Here is a 6,000-nt window from a genome sequence, read left to right as displayed (position 1 = left end):
CTGCAGGATCTCCTCCCTCCTCTGCCGCAGGACCTCCTCCCTCCTCTGCTGCAGGATCTCCTCCCTCCTCTGCTGCACGACCTCCTCCCTCCTCTGCTGCAGGACCTCCTCCCTCCTCTGCTGCAGGATCTCCTCCCTCCTCTGCTGCAGGACCTCCTCCCTCCTCTGCTGCACGACCTCCTCCCTCCTCTGCTGCACGACCTCCTCCCTCCTCTGCTGCACGACCACCTCCCTCCTCTGCTGCACGACCACCTCCCTCCTCTGCTGCGGGGATCTCCTCCCTCCTCTGCTGCAGGACCACCTCCCTCCTCTGCTGCACGACCTCCTCCCTCCTCTGCTGCAGGACCTCCTCCCTCCTCTGCTGCAGGACCTCCTCCCTCCTCTGCTGTAGGATCTCCTCCCTCCTCTGCTGCAGGACCACTTCCCTCCTCTCTGTCTCGCCAGCGCTCCGCACTTTCTTCTTTTTTTCTTTTAGTTTCTCTTTTCGTTCATTGTTCTTCTGTTTCTTAACTTCTCCTTCTTCTTCTTCATCTTCTCTCTCTCTCTCTCTCTCTCTCTCTCTCTCTCTCTCTCTCTCTCTCTCTCTCTCTCTCTCTCTCTCTCTCTCTCATGTTTACGAGTGCGTGTGTTTTCTCCTGGCTCATTTCACTGCGCGAAGGCCACCGCCGGGTCCTCCTGCACCAGCCAGATACGTCTATCATCACGGGTTACGTCGCTGTATATATTGCCACGAATGTGACCTTCGGGATTGGTCACAGATGTCCTTTAGCAGTGACCTTCGGGCTTGGTCACTGTTGTCCTTTGCAGTGACTGACATTTGGGTTTGGTCACAGATGTCCTTAGCAGTGACCTTTGGGTTTGGTCACAGATGTCCTCAGCAGTGACCTTCGGGTTTTGGTCACTAGTTGTCCTTTGCAGTGATTGACATTCGGGTTTTGGTCACTGTTGTCCTTGGCAGTGACATTACTGGCTTGATCCAGTCCTCAGCCCACTTGAGAACTAGCAGGAATGCTATTGAAGTGGAGAAGAAGAAGAAGAAGAAGAAGAAGAAGAAGAAGAAGAAGAAGAAGAAGAAGAAAAAGAGAAGAAGAAGAAGAAGAAGAAGAAGAAGAAGAAGAAGAAGAAGAAAAAGAGAAGAAGAAGAAGAGAAAGCAGGAGTAGTAGTCACTAATAAGCAGAATTAAGCAGGTTGTTAAGAGCTGGTATGAGCAGGAACAGCGCCAGCCAATAGTAGGAACAGCAGTGAATGTTCCTCCTAGCAACAGTGGTACCAATAGTATGAACAGCAGTGAATGTTCCTCCTAGCAACAGTAGTACCAATAGTAGGACCAGCAGTGAATGTTCCTCCTAGCAACAGTGGTACCAATAGTAGGACCAGCAGTGAATGTTCCTCCTAGCAACAGTAGTACCAATAGTAGGACCAGCAGTGAATGTTCCTCCTAGCAACAGTAGTACCAATAGTATGAGCGGCAGTGAATGTTCTTCCTAGCAACAGTGGTACCAATAGTATGAACAGCAGTGAATGTTCCTCCTAGCAACAGTAGTACCAATAGTATGAACAGCAGTGAATGTTCTTAGTAATAGCAGTGCTAATAGCAGGTACAGCACCACCATTGAACGTTCCTCCAGCAACACTAGTAGCAGGCGCTACACACAACAGCTGTGCTTCAAGCATCCAAAGACGCAGCACAGAAAGACCAACATGGAACAGTGTTTACAACGCGAGTGTCCCTCAACCCAGACGGTGGAGGTAAACAAGAACACCCACAGTGTTGGAGATGGTAGTACCAGCTGGCGGTGGAGGTAAACAAGAACACCCACAGTGTTGGAGATGGTAGTACCAGCTGGCGGTGGAGGTAAACAAGAACACCCACAGTGTTGGAGATGGTAGTACCAGCTGGCGGTGGAGGTAAACAAGAACACCCACAGTGTTGGAGATGGAAGTACCGGGCTGGCGGTGGAGGTAAACAAGAACACCCACAGTGTTGGAGATGGAAGTACCAGCTGGCGATGGAGGTAAACAAGAACACCCACAGTGTTGGAGATGGTAGTACCAGCTGGCGGTGGAGGTAAACAAGAACACCCACAGTGTTGGAGGTGGAAGTACCAGCTGGCGGTGGAGGTAAACAAGAACACCCACAGTGTTGGAGATGGAAGTACCGGGCTGGCGGTGGAGGTAAACAAGAACACCCACAGTGTTGGAGGTGGTGGTACCAGCTGGCGGTGGAGGTAAACAAGAACACCCACAGTGTTGGAGATGGTAGTCCCAGCTGGCGGTGGAGGTAAACAAGAGCACCCACAGTGTTGGAGATGGTAGTCCCAGCTGGCGGTGGAGGTAAACAAGAGCACCCACAGTGTTGGAGATGGTAGTCCCAGCTGGCGGTGGAGGTAAACAAGAACACCCACAGTGTTGGAGATGGAAGCACCAGCTGGCGATGGAGGTAAACAAGAACACCCACAGTGTTGGAGATGGAAGTACCAGCTGGCGGTGGAGGTAAACAAGAACACCCACAGTGTTGGAGATGGTAGTACCAGCTGGCGGTGGAGGTAAACAAGAACACCCACAGTGTTGGAGATGGAAGTACCAGGCAGCCTCCACACTGGGAAAAATCGTTTGTGTGTTGTAGGTGTCTTTCCCATGGCTGGCAAAGACGGGGACATCCACCTTCCTCAGCCACGACCAGCCACCTGTGCATAGAACCCCTGTCGCCAGCAGTGGGGATGGTGTCGGTGTCATCACCATGGCTGGCACAGACGGGGACATCCACCTTCCTCAGCCACGACCAGCCACCTGTGCATAGAACCCCTGTCGCCAGCAGTGGGGAGGGAGGGAGAGCAGCAGCACCGCCACCCACCCCCGCGAGCTGACGACCAACCCCGCCACCAACCTAAAGAGCTGGGCGGGGGGGGGTTCCTCACGGTCACCGCTTGCCAACCTTTCAGTTTGTCTGATACAGCGGTGCGGGACAGAAGCCATGGTGCGGCTCCTCCCTCGTGATTGTACTCATATATAGCGGGTACTTCCCCAGGTGTACAGTGTCCGGATGTGACTAGGTATCAGGCCCGCTGGCCCCTTGTGTCTACTTGTGCAGTGAAAATAGTGGTCGTAGCATAACGCTTCTGGAAAGATATATTCACATACGATGTTACAGTCCACCTTTGGTGTGTATTTGTGTGTGTGTGTGTGTGTGTGTGTGTTCGTTGTGATAAACGCCTGTACCTGTGTAACTCCATTGTTTGATCACGAGTCTCGAAACACGCTGAAAAGGTGTTCTTGGTACGTGTCCTGAAATGTGAAAGTGGTGTGTACCTCTTCGTTCAGCAGTTTGCCTGATGAAAGTAATTAAAGTACTGACCTGTGAGAAAATCTGAAGCTCAGGCCCCATTTGCCGTTCACCACGCCCCAGAAAACACATCATCCATCGTCTGTTGTAAATAAAAAAAAAGGAATACATGCGTTTAGTTATGCTGAAAATGCTTATGGACAGGTGAGAAGTTGGATCAGCTGGAAGGAGAGGGTGTTTTTTCCAGCCTCACCTCAACTGTATCGAAGACGAAGGAAGACAGATGATGAAGCATTTATTTCCTGGTGAAGTCCGTGTGTCATCAGGCTCATAATACAGGGTAAACAAACGATCCTGGTGACTGAAATCACATACTGGCTGGTGACTGAAATCACATGCTGGTATAGCGCGTGCCTATTATGATAGTCATTGGCGTTTGATTTCCTTTTTCCACCCACCTTCCTCATGGACGCTCGTTATACTGCTTAGTTAAGTAGTTGGTGCTGGTCATGGCATGTATCTATAACCCATTGATGACGTGGGAAATCTTTAGTTTCGTTGAAAGGTTTTTATATCTGATATTTCAGACGTGAATGGTACACAAGAATTCCACTTCTTTTTTTCTTTTATTCAGACTTCAGCGCATACAGACGACACAGCTGAAGTCTGAACTATCACTTGTTATTCAATATGGTTTTTTGATATCTTTTGCTCCTTTTCGTTCGGATGTCGTGTTTCACACAAGTTTAGTTCGAATGTCTTGGATTAACACTCATGCGAGTGGCCCTTTGCGCGAGGGGGACGAGTTGTAAATAATATGGAAATAACCTTAATCGTATGAAATTGACTTAAAACTTTAGTCCTGTGGAACTTGGATGCGGATCTTACATAATTCTCCCAATGTGTGGCAACCGTCTCGACGAATAACCCACACACAAAAAAAAACTGGATGTATAAACTTTGCATTACTTAACATTCCCATTATATCTGTTTTTGGGCCCTAACTGATAACACTCACACACACACACACACACACATACACACACACACACTCACGTGCTGTGAACGAGACACGGAGAACGCTCAAGGTGAACCCAGACACAACACCGATACTGGACGGACAGACGGGCTATGATGGTGATGATGATACGCCACCAAACATAGAGGGTTCCAGAGCTGGTCCCTGCGGCACAACACCCCACCCGCACCCCACACACACACACCCACCTCCTCCTCCTCCTCCTCCTCCCTTTTTATTTTAACTCCGTCGCTGAAGTGCATTACTTGTCGTCACGCACCGGAAAGAAATGTGTGCGCACATTCTCTCTCTCTCTCTCTCTCTCTCTCTCTCTCTCTCTCTCTCTCTCTCTCTCTCTCTCTCTCTCTCTCTCTCTCTCTCTCGGCAACAGTTATCGCTGGGGGATGCCCTAGGCACCTACCTGCCCTCCTACCCACCTACCTACCCACCTGCAATTGTTACACTTTCCCTGAGCAGTTATCTCTACCCCTCCTCTCTCCCTCCGTCCCTCCTCCCTCCCTCCCTCCCTCCCTCCGGCGGCAGTTTACCCTGACCACACCAAGCACTCAGCTCGTTCTTCTCGCCCTTATCTCCCCCGTCTTATCATCGGGTTATCTACGTCTCTCGTGAGGGATCGTAACAGGCGTCGGTAAAGCCCCCCCTCGGGACGAGGTGAAGGTGACCGGAGATAAGGAGAGGCTCACGTGAGTGTCTTGTCTCCCTCCCTACCTCTCCTGGCGACACAGGAGCGATAGCCATTCGTCCGTCCTTGTCACCACCAGGGTCGTGAGATGTGACAGCGTCTCGGAGGCTACTGTATGCCATGGCGAGAAGACCATGTCACCTATTGTATACCATGACTAGACCCTGGAAACTATTGTATTCCATGACGAGGCTCCAGCCAACCACAGTATGTCATGTTGGTTCTCTCGGTAAGTATCTGAAAACACGAACAGCTCCCTGGAAAGTGGGAGTCGTGGCAGAAATCTAGAAATTCCCCGTCCGTCTTGCCCTGTGTTAAGAGATCGTATCCAATCTGGAGGGGTGTCCTTGAAAACACAGGAAATCTTACCACGACCTGGAAAGTGTCCCGAGCCATGAAGGAGCCTCAAATATCGTCTCACATTGTCGTATCTGAGGGCGTGGCAGTGTCCTGAAAACTGTTGCCATGTCCTGGTGATTGCCTGGACCTCTGGAAGCACGAGGGAACGACCCTTGGATGTGAGGGGCATTGTTCACTAACCTGACCCATAAAGGTTTAGGTCAGAGGCTGCGCCGTCCGTCACACGCAAGAGTCGTACTGTCGTGTTCAAGGATTTTCGTACCTTCGTGCTCAAGGATTGTACCTTCGTGCTCAAGGATCGCACCGTCGTGCTCACGGGTCGTACCGTCGTGCTCAAGGGTCGTACCTTCGTGCTCAAGGATCGCACCGTCGTGCTCAATGGGTCGTACCGTCGTCCTCAAGGGGTCAAAGTTGCTGTGCAACTTCTAACATCAGTAGAACGACATCAACAGCTACCAGAAGTGTAGCAAGCAACTTGACCTACAAAAAGATTGTCAACGAGAGCAGAAATGCCACTGTATAAGGACGTCTCTGATAAGATGAAGGGTGAAGGAACGTATAGGTATTAACAAGACCGTGCCAGTTAGGGTGTTCATCTGACGGCCATCTTGTGAGTAGGTTTATGCAAATCCCCC

At 50.7% G+C, this 6,000-nt stretch overlaps 1 protein-coding gene across 3 annotated transcripts in view; it reads left to right on the top strand.

Moving 5' to 3' along the window:
* Window positions 1–2,983: 2,983 nt before the first annotated feature.
* The window catches only part of mtd (TLD domain-containing protein mustard), a 756,074-nt gene continuing 753,057 nt past the window's right edge, over window positions 2,984–6,000 (top strand). For 2 of the 3 annotated variants that reach the window (XM_071656180.1, XM_071656091.1), the window contains exon 1: window positions 2,987–3,017. The gene's annotated coding sequence lies outside the window, so the exon portion shown is untranslated. Of the gene's footprint in view, window positions 3,018–6,000 lie in introns of all 3 variants that reach the window. The other variant, XM_071696920.1, reaches the window with a different exon arrangement.

Source organism: Panulirus ornatus, chromosome 1 (assembly GCF_036320965.1).
Source record: "Panulirus ornatus isolate Po-2019 chromosome 1, ASM3632096v1, whole genome shotgun sequence".
Lineage (NCBI taxonomy): Eukaryota > Metazoa > Arthropoda > Malacostraca > Decapoda > Palinuridae > Panulirus > Panulirus ornatus.
Note: the sequence above shows the minus strand (reverse complement) of the source record. Positions and strands in the feature narration are given on the sequence as shown.